The sequence below is a fragment of the Marmota marmota genome, unplaced genomic scaffold (assembly GCF_001458135.2).
Source record: "Marmota marmota marmota unplaced genomic scaffold, marMar, whole genome shotgun sequence".
Taxonomy (NCBI): Eukaryota; Metazoa; Chordata; class Mammalia; order Rodentia; family Sciuridae; genus Marmota; species Marmota marmota.
This window is the reverse complement of record NW_026000139.1, coordinates 1,337,666-1,353,746: the sequence shown is the minus strand read 5'-3', so window position 1 is coordinate 1,353,746 and position 16,081 is coordinate 1,337,666. Positions and strand designations below refer to the sequence as shown.

The 16,081-nt window shown below is 51.2% G+C and overlaps 1 protein-coding gene and 1 long non-coding RNA gene across 3 annotated transcripts in view; one reads left to right on the top strand and one right to left on the bottom strand.

Annotated features, from left to right (window-relative positions):
* Window positions 1–1,311, bottom strand: part of LOC125611285 — a 6,361-nt gene extending 5,050 nt beyond the window's left edge. The window contains exon 1 of the long non-coding RNA XR_007341433.1: window positions 551–1,311. This is a non-coding gene — a long non-coding RNA (uncharacterized LOC125611285). The remainder of the gene's footprint in view (window positions 1–550) is intronic.
* Window positions 1–16,081, top strand: part of Ccdc60 (coiled-coil domain containing 60) — a 137,273-nt gene that overhangs the window by 9,943 nt on the left and 111,249 nt on the right. The gene's annotated exons all lie outside the window — the stretch shown is intronic.

Genomic DNA, 16,081 nt, shown 5'->3' with positions numbered 1-16,081 from the left:
GGGGGGGGGGGGGGTAGAAGCCAGGAAGGCCTGCAGGTTCCAGGCCGGAAAAGGCTCAGCTGCAGGGAAGGCCTGGGTGAGGGTGCCCTGGGCTGCGCCTCCCGCCAAGGTCACCCCGCCAAGGTCACCCCGCGAAGGCACTGGCTTCCTGTTCCAGCAGAGGCAGGACTCAGGCCAACCCAGCGAGCCCAGGATCCGTCTCTTGGGTGGAGGCAGCAAAACAACGTAAACCAACAGATGGCCCCCCGCCCCAGGTCCGAGAAACTCCGAAAGTGGGGACCGCTTACCTAGAACCAGAGGGTCCCAGAGAACCCTCCAAGGGCCCCTTTTTTGATCTCGCCGAGAGTTTGGAAGCTGTGCATTAAATAACTCCCTGTCCCAGCTCCAATCTCCTGGGTCTCTCACTCTGCCCCCCCCCCCATCTGCAGCCCCTGTCCTGCCACCTCCCCACAGTGAGGTCACCAGAACCCTGGCTGCCCCTGGAGTCTGAGCAGCAGCGTCCGAGCTCCGGGTCCGCCACTTCCCAGCTGTACGAGCTCGGGAGACTCACCTCTCTCCTTCCAGGACTCAGTTTCTTCATCTGCAAAATGGGGGTAACCATGGCCCCTACTTTTAGTGGCAACTTGGGTAAGCAGGGTACCCGGGTCGAGACGGCTGGCCGGGCGTGGGCTCGGTACTTCAATGTGGTCTGAGCATCTAGATTTTTTTTTTTTTTTTTCCTGTTGGTTGATTTAAGAAGCAAAACAGATGCTGACTTGGGTCCCGGAGCACATTCGTGGCTCATTTAAAACAAGGCAGGTTAGGAAGTTCCTGCTGTGGAGAAGCTGTCCTGAGTCTCTCTCGCTGTCTCCTCCCTTCCCAGCTCCGTGGGGCTCCACAGTAACAGCCCCCGTCCTGCACCCGCTGGTACAACTGTGTCACCACCAGCAGCCATGAGCCCACTGGATGAATGATCATGGATTCCTTCATGCCCAGCCACCTGCAGCGGCTGGAGGATCACGGGCCAGTCAAGGCTGCTGGAAGAAACGCAGCAAATATCTGTTGACTAAACCCATCCTGCGTCCTTGTCAAGTCCCGGGCCTGTGACCCCCTGGGATCCACCAGCTCTGAACCCCACGTATCCTATGGGAAAAGCGTCACTCTGGGTGGTTTTCGTAAAAGTTCCCCTGGTTCTCTTCTTCTAGGTTTTCTGGATGATTCCAGAATATTCTAGAAGTCAGTTCACCGAGACATCTCCTCCCAGACACCCAAAGGTGAAATCCCTTTGAATATCTGTGCTCACGAGCATCCCGCCGAGTTTCCCGGAGAGACTGTGCCCCTTAATTTATTATTGGAACAAGGGGTCACCGTTTGCTTCTTTCTCATTTCATTCACATTTATATCCATTTACCCATAGTTAGTTCATGCGAAATTTTATGTCTAGAATCTGTTACCTTCTCAAGCCATCTTTCTTTCTAGAAACTCTGGCTAAGAACTCCTGTCAGTCTTTCACCCGACTTCAGATCTTCCCCTCTAAAGGCTAGGACAGAACGTCCCCAGGAATCTTCTCAGTACAATTCCAGTCCCCAGACACAGATCCCGTCAGTCCCTGAGCTCACAGTTCCCCTCCTTCCTGGCTCCTGGTCTGTTTTTCACTTTATTCCTGTGCCTACCCAGAGACTAAACCCCCTAGAAATTCCAATGAGATCCACCCCAGAGGCTTCACATCACCAAGGCCTGCGGAACTGCCCTTTCGTCCCCGCAACGTCTTGCCTTGGGACCCTTTTGGCACTCTCTTTCATTTTCCTGGGTATCCTGAAGTCTTTTTCCGTCAGTAGATTTTTTTTTTCTCCCAAATGACTTTATGCTCCCCCAAATGCTTTTAAAAAGAAATTTTATTATAATATGCACAGAGAACAGTGCACGGGTAGAATTGTACAGGTTTATCAATTTTTGCACAGCCAGAAAAGACCCAAGAAGCCTTTTCCACAAAACCAAGAGACAGAGCATCTCCTGAACCCCCAAACTCTCTCAGACTCCCTGAGAGGTGACCCTGTTACGTCACTGTGAATCATTTGGAATTCCCTCTTGTGAGTGCCTGTTTGAGTCTTCCGTTTTTAAAAAGTGCTTTGTCCTGTGTTATTGATTTGTGGGAGTTCTTTACATAGGGCAAGCACTGGTGCTTTGTCACGTGTGGGCACATATCTTCCCCTGGGCCTTTCTGTTCTTTTTAAGGGTGCCTTTTGGGAGCAGAAAGTCTTAAATTTAAGAAAATCAAATGTATCAATTGTTTCTATCGTCGTTGGTGCTTTTTTTTTTTGGCATTTACTCCAGGATCGACAGACATAGTAATACCAATATTGCTGTAAACAGCCGGTTTTCTATCAATGTGTCCCCGCATTTCCTCCCCTGATCCCTTCATCCTTTCCTGCGGGTCCCCGATTCCATCTGGAACCAGCTTCTGGAGTCCCCAGATTTGCTGCAGCTTGTCTCTTGGTGCTGTGCTGTTGCTGATGAGAAATGCCACCAGTGTGTGTGTCTGACCCTGTCCTTATTTGCTGCAAGCTTTGAAGGACATTCTTGTTGGACACAGAGCCATGGAAGGGCGGGTCGGAGGATTGTTTGCTGTTTGTTGGGCGCTCTCGGGCTGTCCTTCCGTCGTCCCTGGCTTCTGTAGTTTCTAAGCCCTCTGCATTAGTGTCTTTGAAAATATGATGTTTGTGTTTTTACCCTTTTTCTTTCTTTTTCCTTGTTGCGATGATAACAATAGGCTTCTCTCTCTGCCAGATCCTACTCAGAAACTGGACCCACACCCTCCTTGTCAGGGACTCCAGGCTGGGACACGACACTTGGCTTCCCTTCTGCCTTCTCTGATGGATTTTACCTTTTTGTTTTACTCATTGATTCTTTTGTGTGTCAGGGGGTACCAGGCATTGAACTCAGGGCCACTCGACCCCCGAGCCCCATCCCCAGCCCTATTTTGTGTTTTATTTAGAGACAGGGTCTCACTGAGTTGCTTAGGGCCTCGCTGTTGCTGAGGCTGGCTTTGAACTTACGATCCTCCTGCCTCAGCCTCTCGAGCCGAATCTTTCTCATTCTCAACCAATTTTTGAGGTCTGGACATGTATAAACGTGAATGCGCACACTAAGTCTACAGCTTAGAGGTTTGACCGGCATCCATACCCACGAGCCACCAGCCCAGATGAAAGGCACAGGCGGGAACAGGAGGCTCCCGTGGTACCTGTTGTTTGAAGCACGAGGGGCATGGGCTGTCACAGGCTGTCACAGGCTGTCACGGGCTCCAACAGCAGGAGGACTTAGGTTAGTCAGGGATTCTGAAAAAACTCCCCAGAGAAGCTCTCAAGAGGAGGTGGAGGACGAAGGCCGGCTCGGGGTGTGGAGAAAACTCAGTGGACACGGGAGGCAGATGGAAATGAACCCATCGCTGAGCCTCCACCCTTGGGGGGCAGGTCCTGGGATCCACGTTTCATTTAATCCCAGAACAACCGTGAGAAGTGCTTGAAGCAGAGGGCGAGTCTCTTGGACATGAATGACCGTCCCTGGTGACACCATCCGTGGTCACAGCAGGAGTCAAACCTGGCTCTGTCTGGCTCCCAAGGTCATGTTCAGCCCGGACCTGAGGCCCACCCTGACTAGCCCCACTGGAGGGAGATGGAAGGAACCGGGCAGACTGCAGAAAGGTCAACTCGTCCCTGGCACGTAGCAGACACCAGAAAAAGAAAGAAAGAAAGAAAGAAAGAAAGCATTTCTTGGCCGCAGCAGTGCACTTCCTGGTTCACGTTGAATTCATCTCTTGAAAATGAGAACAAAGAGATGCATCACCCTCCTGCCTCACAGGGTCCCCGTGCCATTCGAGTTGGGGTCTTCTTGTGCATTTGTTTTCTTGTTCTGCTGTGGTCAGAGGCAAGAGCCGAGAGAAAGTGGGATCAGAGAAATGCCAAGGGGGTTGACAGAGCAAAGCACAGAGGGATCCACCGTTAACCAGAGAGAGAGACACACAGAGAGAGAGAGACAGACAGACAGAGAGCCGCCAGGGGTCTCGTGCGCAGCCCATCTGTGGGTCATTTGTCCTCTTGTTGACCGGGAGAAGGGAGCGGAACCCCAGCGGAGGCTGGCCTCCATGGGAGGCACCTAACAGCCAGCGGAGGTGGATCAGAGGCCGTGTCTCCCCAGGAAACTCAAAGTCCAGGCCACAGTCTCCTCGACGGTGGAGATGCTATGTTGAAAAGACCCCGGGTCCCCGTCTGGAGTCCTGGGGTCTCCCTGAAGAGGTGCAGAAAGGGCTTCTTACAAAGCCGCTTTACGGAAACTCACGCACTTCATCCCCAACCCGCAGAGGGGACGTGGTCTCGTCCTCACCTTAAAGAAGAGGAACCTGAGGACCGAGAAGCCCAGTGACTTGAGGGAGGGTGAGGGACCCGGAGGCCCCATTTCCTTCTACCAGAGCCAGGACTGCGCTGCCTCTTGGACCCACACTTCCCAGGGAACGGGGACAGGGGAGCCTCAATATCAGGCATGGGGTGACTGACTCCCAGACTGAGGTGGGGTGTTGGAGAAGCCCCCCCATCCCACTTAGAGAAAACTGCCCTGGGGCAACTCCAAGAGGAGGTCCCCGTCATCAGCAGAGAGGACCTAAGAGTCTCAGATCACCCCAGCTAATGGATGAGAAAACTGAGGTCCAGGTCAAGGGCAGGGGGGCAGCGAGGGTCTCTCGGAACAAACACAGCCCTGACCTGTGGGATCAGGCCAGCCACCCCAGGTGGCATTTCAAGGCAACAATGCAAGTAACAGAAAAGGCTTCGTGGCCCTCGCTGGGGTCCAGCCTTGTTCCTGGCACTTTCACAGGGACTGACGCATTTGGCCTCTGAACGGCCCTAAGGGGACGCCCTGAAGTTCCTCCCTATTTCCCAGATGAGGAATTGGAAGGCAGAGGTCCTTCTTGTCCCTTCAGTCCCTCAGAGTTCCCGCTCTGCACGGTGATCCCGTATCCTGTAGCCCTGAGCCCCCCAAACTCCGCGTCGGAGGGACCCTCACGTGTTCCTTGGACAAGGTGAAATGAGGTGTCAATCAATCTTGGTGCTCATGCTCCTGAGCTGAGCCCGCAGAGCTAGGTTTCAGTCTGGGCTCTGAAACTGACCACAGCGACGGCCGCCCATCTCTGGGAACATCAGAGGCTCCAGATGTGCGTGATTTATATCTCAATAAAACTGTCCCCAAATTATTATCTTTTTTAAAAAATTGAGCTCTGGAGCAAGAATCCCTGGGTTCGAGCCCCAGACCTGTCACTTTGTAGCCGCACGCCCTATAAAGTCTAGAGACCCGGGACTGGCTGGGGAGGACAGTAAATGATAATGGCATGCTTAGCCATCAGTATGGCTAAGACATGGGGACAGCCACTGACCCTTTGCAAGATTCTGTGGAGGTCCAGGGTGCCGCTGGAGAGGGACAGGGATGCCTAGCAGGGACACTGGACTTGGACTTACCTCTCAGCCAAACAGTCAAGAATGACACCTTCTGACTTCTGAGTCCAGCGTGTGGCCACCGGATGCCCCCCTGCAGTGGCAGCAGGGACAGCAGACCCTCCCACCCTTCCCTGACCCATTTTTCAGAAGACATAATTAACACGAGTTCACCAACGTGCCCCAGGAGGGTTTCCATGGAGACTCCCTGCTGTTGATTAGCACTTGGCAGGTGGAGCGGCTCTGCGTGGGTCCAGGCCCACGGCCACTTACTGGCCCTTTTATTTCTCATACCCCCAATTTAATGGGTGCTCCTGATGGCTCCTCCTCTGCGGTGATCTGATCATTCTGCAGGTTCCCCCCCCCCCTTTCCTCCTCCTCTTCTTTGAGTTTTCCCAGTTAATATCCCAAGAGAAGGGGAGAGATGGGGGAGACCTCCTATTCTCTTGGGTGGCGGAGGAAGAACCGCGGAAGGACACTGACCATGCTGACCGCGTGGCGAGGGCAGAGCCGGGGATTCCAGAGATTTAAAAAATACAATAAAATTTAAAAAAAGGCAAGTTTGTTCTTGAAGCTGAAAAACACAGAAGCACACACCCTTCTATGGGGCCTTGCTCGCCACCACTGGAGGGGTGGGCGCTCAACCCAGGCCTGAGAAGTCTCCATATTTGGAGAGAAACTTGCAGTGGAGATTTGAAAATGCAAAGCACAGAGGCTCATCTCCAAGCAGGTTTCGCTTTCAACCCAGAAAAGGGTAAAAATTGCAAGCGGAGGGCTGATAGATGGCCGTCCCAGGGGGATGGAGAAGCTCTCTAGTGTTGTGGGGTTGAAAGACATTTGGACCTCATTGTATTCCTTAAATCCGTGTGGCAGGAGGGATTCGGAGGGCTGCCGGGCTGCCGGAGTTTAAAGTCAGATGAGTCCTCAAAGCTGACATAAGCTCCCTAGGAATCAGCCTTTTGCCAGAGAAAGAGTGATGTGCGGTGGTTCAGAGTGTGGACTTACTCACTGGCTGTGCCACCAAGGGCAAGTTACTCCACCTCTCTGAGCCTCAGGATCTCCATGTGTAAATCAAGAACAATAATGGTACCTACCTGGTGGAGTTGCCATGAGGATAAATGGGTTGAGGCAGCATCTGGCATGTGGTAACTATCCCCGGGTGAAAATTGCGATTGTCCCCTGCCTTTGTCTCTCAGCACAAGGCCTGGGATGGACTAAGTGCCCAGTTATTGGTTGTCCAAAGGATGGCCGTGGTGACGTGGGGGTTCAGAGGCCTTTCAAGGGCATCAGGACATGTGTCAGTCACCCAGATTTTTTGTGGGTCTGAACCCAGTTCCTGAAAGCAGGAATTTCAAATTTAAATGTCTTCAAGGCCCAGGGAGGAAGCAAATGAGGAAAGTCAGCCAGGGAATAGGGACACCAGGACCCACCTCCAGGTCAGCTCAGAAACAAGGGTCCCTCAACCTGCCCCAGCCCACCTGACACCCGCGCCACCTGGGATTCAGTCCTCCACACCCCCTACCCCCACCCCCCAGCACGCAGATCATTCCAAACAACACAATCAATTCTTAAAGTTCAGTGTCTCTCCAACCCACGGAATCCATAATGAATTAAGGAAAGCGTATCAGACATCATCACGCACTGTTGTTAAGTTCTGGGCAAAAAAAAAAAAAAAAATGCCAAATGTCAGGCAGCCGGCCGGCGCCCCGGTGCGCAGCAGCGTCTGGGAGCGCGGCTTAACTTGTCATGATAATGAATGGCCCTGCGCGCACAGGCTTGGGACTGGATCCCGAACGATCAGGTCAGGCTGGGAAAAGAAGCACCTCGCAAAGGTGACACCATGTACCCCGTTTACAAGGCAGCGATCCCAGGCACGCAGTGGACAGGGGCGAGAGGGTCCCTTCCCACACAGCTCCTGCAAACTGCATGGGGGGAGGGGGCGGGAAATCTGTTGGTAGAGGTCACAAGGGTGGAGCGAGTCAGCTGTCCCCGCCCATCTCGGGAACCTCTCTGGCATCCTGCCATCAGCCTAGGCCTTGCAGGAGATGCATCTGCTCCATAAAAACCACCTCTCCCTCTAGGGCAGTTTGGTGTAAAATGTGGGACCCTTTTTGTTCATCAACAAGGGCCCTGGAACCTTTATGCCTCCGCTGTGGGACACCTGGTCTCTCCTTAGCTGATTCCATGCTTCAAGCATCTCATGTTTTCTTCATTGAGCAGCCATTGCTGGGGGACCCATTCCTCCTATAGGAGAAGGAGATCACAAAACTGTGGTGACATCAGCGAATTAGATCCTTGAGACTGTTGTGGGGCAGATGGCTCAGAAAACACACCAAGTCCCAGGTTTGTCCGAATTGCAGAGTCTTTATTGAGCCTGCCAGCCGGGGACTGCTCCCTGCAGGACCCATAACTGTCTCTGCAAGGAACAGCCCCCAGCCTGAGTGTTTTAGGATGTTTAAAGGCAAAAAACACATCCAGGTTGGTGTAGCTGCAAGCAAGCAGGCACAGGAGCTGGACTGGGCAGCCACGTTGGTATTTCCCACAGGACTTCCCAGGTTGGCCCAGCAGCAAGCAAGCAGAAGGGAAGTGGGGTCAAAATGACCCTTAGTTCAGTACAAGTTAGAGAATGGCTACTAACGTCTGGACCATCCACCTCTGACAAGGTCCATTGCCCAAGAAAAATGGAAACCAAAGAGAACAACTGTATAAGCATTGCTATTTTGAGGCGCCAAGTATGTTATGAGAAGTAACTATTAATGGGTCCAGAGGCGGGGCTTTCCCACGGGAGAAGCATTTCTTACATGATATGGAGTCTCAGGGTAAAATGGAGTCTGTTTGGTCATTGCCCATAGAGCCTGGCCCATAACAGGGACGATTAGAAAGCACAGGACCCCAGAGTAATGCCCGTGTCCCCTCTGGGGGAAAGGGAAGGCAGAGCAGAAATCTAGAGAATTCCAGGGATTTGTCTAAGGAGCCTAAATCTCAAACTTAGTTCCCAGCCTATTTCCAGAGTTTGGATGGAGAAGTGGCTCAATGAATAGTGGTGGAATGAATGGATAGAGGATGGATGGATGGATAGATGGCTCCTTGCCTTTCATTTGTCAGGAAAAACAACCACCTTTATAGTCGGAGCAGGATTCGAATCCCAGATCTACCACTGACAGGCTGTAAAATCTTGGACAAGACGCTTTGCTCTTCCAAGCCTGAGGATTTCCCACCATCCTTCGGGGCCTGGCCTCGGAGACGCTCCTAGACCATTGTTTAGAGTTTCTAAAATAAACCCATGTAGTTCTCTGCGCAGCTTCGCTTTCTAGCCCCAGAGCTGTTATTTCTTCAGGATTTGGTGTCTCTCCAAACCTCCAGAAAGACACTGCCTTGGAATTCTTCTGCACAAGGCGGACAGGAATCCCCCACCCTGTCTCTGGAAAAATAACAAGATTTGCAGCCTCTGTCCTTTATTAAAAGGGCTTTTGCTGAGGCCCCGTGATGACCCCAGCCAGGACCCTCCCAATCTGGTGAGCCTCAGGTGGAAGGTGGCATCAGGACACAGGGGTCAGTCAGCCAGGGGGCAGCTGAGCATTGGTCTCTTAAGAGTTTGGGGGTTGAATTAGGCCGACCTGGGCTCCCCCCAGCTAGTGGGAGGAATGGGCTCCTCCACCTGAGAGCTTTGCCTCTTCACCTCTCTTGTTCTCCTAGGTAAAGTGGGGGCCACTGAGATTTGGAGCTGATACTTAGGACTGAGACAGCTAGGAGCCACCCTCTCATAGCCATGGGTCCAGGGTCCTGGAGAAACAAAGATCAAGACAGGGACCCTCATAGGACAAAACCTTAGTGATTTGATCGACATCTGGAGAGTCAGGCAGAACCTTGGTCTGAACCTTCTAGAAAGCACTTCTGTCTTCAAACATCCACCAAGGAATTTTCACTCTGAGATACAAACGGGTGGCTGGGCCCCGCTTTGATCAACTTGGCCTTGTTGTGACCAAAAGACCTGGTAAGAGCAACTTAGAGGAGGAAACGTTTATTTTGGCTCATGGATTCAGAGGTTCAGTCCGTGGTCGGCTGACGGGCGCGAGAGTTCCACCCACCTGGGACAAGATAGAAACCCCAAATGGTGAAGGCGCTCTTGCACCCACTGTCTGACAGGGTCACAGCGTGGGGGACCCTGTAGTAGGGCCACACCATCTGGAAACCGGAGCCATGTGGAATGTTAAGAGTTTTGCTTATGATACTCATGATACGGATAACAGGGCACATGTCAATCAATAATAGAAGTACGCAAGGCCTGAGATGTCAGGAAAATTCCCAGAATGAGACTAAGGATACAATTAAGACGTGCCCTGAGCTGTGTTTCAACATATCTCAGGATACAAACAATAGTGTTTTTCCTCAAGCCTGAGCAACAAGAAATGTTTATCCAAGGTTAACAATTTGCACTGAGCCTCCCCTCGACCCCGCCGTTCTAAGGCCACAACCTGTGCAACATACATTCCCCCCACCAACAGACCCTCCTTTGCCTTACACAGGAATTCATGATGAAATTGGGAAACAACACAGTTAATATTAATGGCAAATGGGCTGAAGTGCAGAGCCTGCCCTTTAGTTAAAGAATACAAAGATGTAAGACTTGGTGTACTTTGACCAAGGATCAGGGAAACTCTTTAAGAAAGCAGTTAAATAGGTCATATGAAAAAAAAGGAAATGACCTTGGAAATTAAAAGTAGAATAAAGTTAACATAAATATATTTTAGAGGCACTTCAGAGTAGTAGGCTTTTTAAGGAATAGACTTTCACTATTTTAAGTGCGTTTTACTGGGATTTTAGTTTAGAAAAAAAGAAAGCTTACCAATAATCATAGGTATGCTTTAAAGTTAAAGGTTAATGAAATAATTACAGGTATGCCTTAAAGTTAAAAGTGAATAATAGGTCTGGAGACAGGTAGTCAAGTTGCGTCGCCTAGCACCTGGTGATTGAGGTAAAAATGTAAAAGCTTAATCACGATTGGCCAAGATTATAGGAAAAATATTTGGAGCAATGTACTCAATATCTTAGGTAATCTATACGTGTCAGAAAAGATTGTAACTCTTGAAAATCATGTTAATCAAAGAAGTTTCGGGCTTTGAGGCTATGCATTAACTACCTGAAAAAACACCTGTAGAAAAGGTGTATATATAAATAAAGGCCCCTCCAGAGGCAGCAGATCTTCTCTGGAGGCTGCATATAACTTGCAACCTGTATGTCCTGTCTCTTCTTTCGCTGACGCCACTCCTCCTTCAGGACCCCTGGGGTTGGACCCTGGCGCCCAAAGACACAGGTGTTGCTCCAGCCACCTACCTGCCAACAGTCCCACATCAGTGGATTGATCCACCAATGGGGTTACAGCTCTCATAACCCAGTCTTTTCACTTCTTGCTTCGGCTCACACCCAAGCTCTCAGGGGACACCACACGGCTAAGCCCTAAACAGGATCCTCCTTAGCAGTGGCCTCCCAGGATGACTTCAAAGGGATGGCCACTCTTAATTGCTCACTGTGTGTTGATTTCCCTGGTGCATTAGGAGACCTCTGATGAGCACTTTCATGTTGTGGACTTTGTTGCTCAAGAAGAAACTAAAATAGACACTAGAGGGTTTTATTGTTGTTGTTTAATGTTAATGTAAAGAAAAATATTAATAGTAAAAGATGTGCCCGAGGGTCACAATAGATGGTGACTAGGGAGGGATTGCATTGTGGGAAACTTGGAATCGGGAAGGAAATGTCATAGATTAAAGTGGCAGAGTGGGTTGTGTCCTCTTTACACAGTATTGAAAGGCAGGCAAGGTGGCTGACCTTGACCTACCCCTGAAGCCACTTTAACTCCCTGGTACTATATGCGGAACTTGGGGTATTCCTCCAGTTAAATGCCTAGGACCTAGTATTTGCTCAATAAACAATTGCTATTCCTATTATGAAGTTCAAGAGGAGGCAATTGTAGTTGATTGAGCTGCAGGAAAGCTGGGTTCCAATCCGGCTGAATCCCACCTGCAGCTGTGTTACTCTGAGCAAATTCCTTAACCTCTCTGAGCCTCCATTTCCTCATCTGCAGCTGGGGATTTTCTTATCGCAGTTAAAGGACTGTCACGAGAAGCCCAATCACTTACTCACTCATGCCTATTTGTGTGGAATCCTGAGCCTGGCGTGATAGTGAGCAGTTTCAGGCAAAGAAGAACAGACGGTGCGCTCGAATCCACGCTGATGGGGGTTCCCACTCCAGCTCTCCCACCAACAAATCTGCAAATGTTGACGAGGGGTTTCCCACTGCGTTTCCACAGTCCTCTCAAAACCCCAGCGTGGCATGGCCCCCTTTCTCACCTCCGTGGTGGAGACAGGACACGTGGGTGATTGACCACCTTTGCACCTTTCATCCGTCATCCTGACAGCCTGGGAGGCCTGGAAAATGAACTCAGGATTCCAAATGAACTTCCGCCATTCCCTTTCTCCCTCTCTTCTTTGAGGCAATCAAGATTTCTCCAAAGGAAACACGAAAAGAACCCCATCCTTCTTCCTGCCAAAGATGGGTGGTTTTGCACAGGAAGGGCCGGGAGGGGTGTGCACAGCAAGGGTCCATCAATGCGGAGGTCAGACACACTAACTTCACTAACTTCGGGCTTCCAAGAGCTCTGGATTCTAATCCTGGCTCTGCCGCTTTCTGGCCGTGACACTTTCATCCGGCCACTTAAAAAATCCCAACGTCTTCCCTTCCTCATCTGGACGACAACACAGGTGCTACTGTGAGTTATCCTGAGGATTAAATTTGCTAAATGTTAAATATACTGTGCTCACCGACTCCTTGGGGCGGCCACAGAGAAACAAGATGCGATGCTATTATCATCCCCATTTTGCAGATGAGAAAACTGAGGCCCAGGGCAGTTAACCAGCTTGGCCAATTCCGAGGTGGTAAGGGGTACTGCGAGGAGGGGAAACGTTATGAAAATACTGAGTGTGAATACAGAGATCTTTGCAGTCTAGGCAGGAAGGGCGCTGGAGGGAATGGTGGGGTTTAGGGACAACGTCTCTTAAGAACGTGCCCGGTGAGGTGCTGATAAATGTTTAAGAACCAGTTTTCTGGGGGCTGGGGAACCTCATTTGTGGGGTTTGTCAATTGCTGTAGTAGGGATAGAAATTCCTGCCACTGATTTCAGGCTACCAGTGGCCGAACAAGGAGTCAAGAAGGAAATACATGCATGGCTCGCGTCCCTGGGTGATGGCTTTTTTACAGCCCCCTGTGTTTGATTTGGTCACCCAACATAATGGGGCGTGGGGCCATGAGTGGTGGGGGTGCAGTGTCCTTCCTTGACGCCAAGGGCTGCCTTCCCAGGACAGACAGACGTCCGCAGGACGGCCAGGAATGGAGGTGCCGATGGCTTCGATGGCATAAAAATTTCATGGGCTTCTGGTGCAGGCAGGATGCAAATTGGGGGCTCCACCCACAGGGCCCTGGAGCCAGCATTCAAAATGAACGAGGCCCCCAGCTCCTTCCCGCCATCTCCCCTTCTCATCCGAGCTCTAGGTGCAAAGTCTGACAAATGTAAAGCCACCTAATTAACTAGCCTATCGCCTCTTTAAAATACTTCCTCTCCTTCGGGGAAAAGAGCAGAGTGGTAATCAGACGGAAAGGTCACATTAAACCAAGAAATGTGACTGTGGGAAGTGGGGCCCCCTCTCTGTGTTTCATTAACAACAAAGAAAACATGGCCACCTTCAGGGTCCCCCCACTTCTGATACCGCAGTGAAGCCGGGCCAGCAAGAGATTTGTCAGGGATCACCCTGTGCTAGCTAGAGAGGCCGAGCAGGGGGCGCCTCCAGCCCTCCATGAGGACCTTTCTAGGAGAAGGAGGACTGGCTAGGACCCTCCAGCAACAGTATGGCGTTGAGAAGATCCTGGCCAGCTCAGCTCCGGGGAGCGCCAGCGTCAAGACCGCCCACTTAGGCATCCCAGGTGGGGCAGAAACGTCCCTGGGACATGCACAGTGCTTAGCCATTGGCTGGGCTGTCCAGGGAGCCAGTGTCCCACACCCCAGTGACGCAGGGGGCTGTCACCTGACCACATGTCTTGCAGAAATGCGGGCAGCTCCCCCAGCATCCATCCGACTGCAGAGCCTGTGCTCTCATGATGGGTGACAGAGTAGAAGCTGTTGGCCCCTCAGTCACTCGTAGCTTGGCGTAAGCACACAGAAGTGACTTCTGCTTGGTGGTTCATTGGGTCTGTTCTGGATCCTCCCCTAGATCCCTGTCCCTCACCAGTTTGCCCTGGGTATCTCCCTCAGTGGGGCCACCTCCCAGGAATCATCTCCATTTGGGGGAGTGGGGTCACTTCCCCACTGCAGAATATCGAGGACACTTTCCCATTGCCTCATCCGACTGGCCCCTCAAAAATCTGGGAAACTCAAACAACCAGTTCTGTTTCCTTTTGCACAAATAGTAACATAAACAGGTTTGTCTTGTAAACAGTTACAATGTGACAGCATTAAGAACTGAAAGCATCTTTGACCATCATCCCAAACCCATGCTCACCCTAGAAGAAGGTCCCGTTTACTATTTAGCAAGATTCCTTCATTTCCCTGCCTTTTCTGTGCAACTAGTAAATGGGAAAACTTGGAACCCAACACAGGATCATTTGGTTCCAAAGTCTTTCCATTTTATCTCTACACATTTTCTCCTACGCTACATGTAACTACTCCATGAATACAGCCTCCTACAGACTTTGCCAAAGAGCATAAAGAAGTGCTTGGGACCTGCCAGCACTGTGCAAGGTCCCTCGATGAATCTTACAACAGCCCTTTCAACCGCTATTAGACCATTTCACAGACGCACAGACGGAGGCTCGGGAAGACTGGATAACTGGTGGTAGAGCGAATGAGCCACCGAGATGGAGCTGGAACCCAGACCTGTTCATGCTGTTAATGGACATGGCGCCCGCCTCCCAGGACGTAGCTGGCATTGGCTCTCCCTCCAACAAGCGGCAAGTGCGCTGCTGAGATTGATTTCCTTTGCCAAACTCCCCAAGGCACGAGCCTAGATAACGTTCCAGGCAAAGCCCTCTGCGCAGGCCAGGCTTGGCACAGGTTGGTCAGGACAGTCAGCAGTGGCCGGCTGGACACACTCAGGACACCAGACCCACTATGGAGTCCTCCCTCGGTGCACAGCGGGCAGACCACAAATTGAAGATGGAGGTGACAGTCGATGCTCGGCCCAGAGCCAGCGCATTCTGGTAGGTGTGAGACCAGGAGCAAGGTCATTCAAGGACCAGCTTTACCCAGCCATCTCCACCTGTTCTAGAAACCCCCAGCTCAGCCTGGCTCGGTAGGACCAGACAGGGACCGATTCCAGCATTGAAAACAGGAGGGAAAAAAATATATGCATGCGCACATGCGCACACACACGCACACACAGGCACCAAGAGCTCATGCCAAACTTTTACTAAGAAGCTAAAAATATCTGTTGTTGCCAATGGCCACAGATCATGAAACGCGTATGCCGACATGATGGCCCTGTGTAAAATCTCCCCAGGTGAGTGTCCTCTAAGCCACTCACAATTAAACCTAAGTGATGATACATCCACCATTTTTCAGGTGGATGGAGGACACTTAATGCTTTGTGGCCTGGGCACCCAGGAGGTGGCAGGAGAGGCGGGATGGACGGCAGAACAGCCAGGGTTGGCATCTGGAGTCATTGGCAGCCCCACTGCCATTGGCCAGTGTTGTCTGGGGACCCACAGGGCCCCTAATGCTGCTCTGATCTTTGCTGGGTTCCATGAGCAAAGGGGGAGCGCATACCGGTATGCAGAGATAAGTGAGCGCCTTGTTACCTCCTCATCAGGAGTCTGTGAATCTAACCGTGTCATGCTTGCACACAGTGGGGACCTCCGTGAAAGCTTATTCAGCCACGGTGCTTCCTTGAAAGTCCTGAGAGTGAAATGTACCAAGAGATCTGATGAAGATGTCATTGTCACGGAATGCCCAGTAACTCGCCAGCCTGGAGATGCCAACCGTAATCGACTTGTGGGTGATGCTCAACCTAGAAAGGTGGTGACGAGTTTGAACTGACCCAGAAAAGTGACTAGAGCAGGTAGTCCTTGCTCCTTGATCTGAAAGGGAAGCAGTCAGGTGCCCAGACACCCTGCAAGTATACAAAGCCAAGCTCCAGCTGAGAATGTACTACTGCAGGAGACATGCAGCTGAGAATCCAAAGCCCAGCTCCAGGGGTCCCTACAGTGTTTGCAAGAAGGTGCATCCCTGTCTCTACCTCTGAAATGGGCATAGATAGAATGATCTGGAGTGGGACTGCAAACCTTCACACACACAGTCTCTAGGAGATGGCCAAGAGTTAAGGAGGCTCTTTGCTGATTTTTGAGTATTACCTCTTAATCCTTGCATGCCAGTTTGATTTGATATCCTTAAAAGGACAACCACAGTTGAATGGGACCAGGCCCATGCAGGGGATAACTCCTACTGCCTCCCAAGAGCCTACCTGATTCATCTCTTCCCGACTCTGCATTCTGTGACATCCAGTTGGCACAGTGAAATCAACCGTGGTGGGAATATTTACACCAGGGGAATTGGCAATCACTATAAATCAGGGTCTGT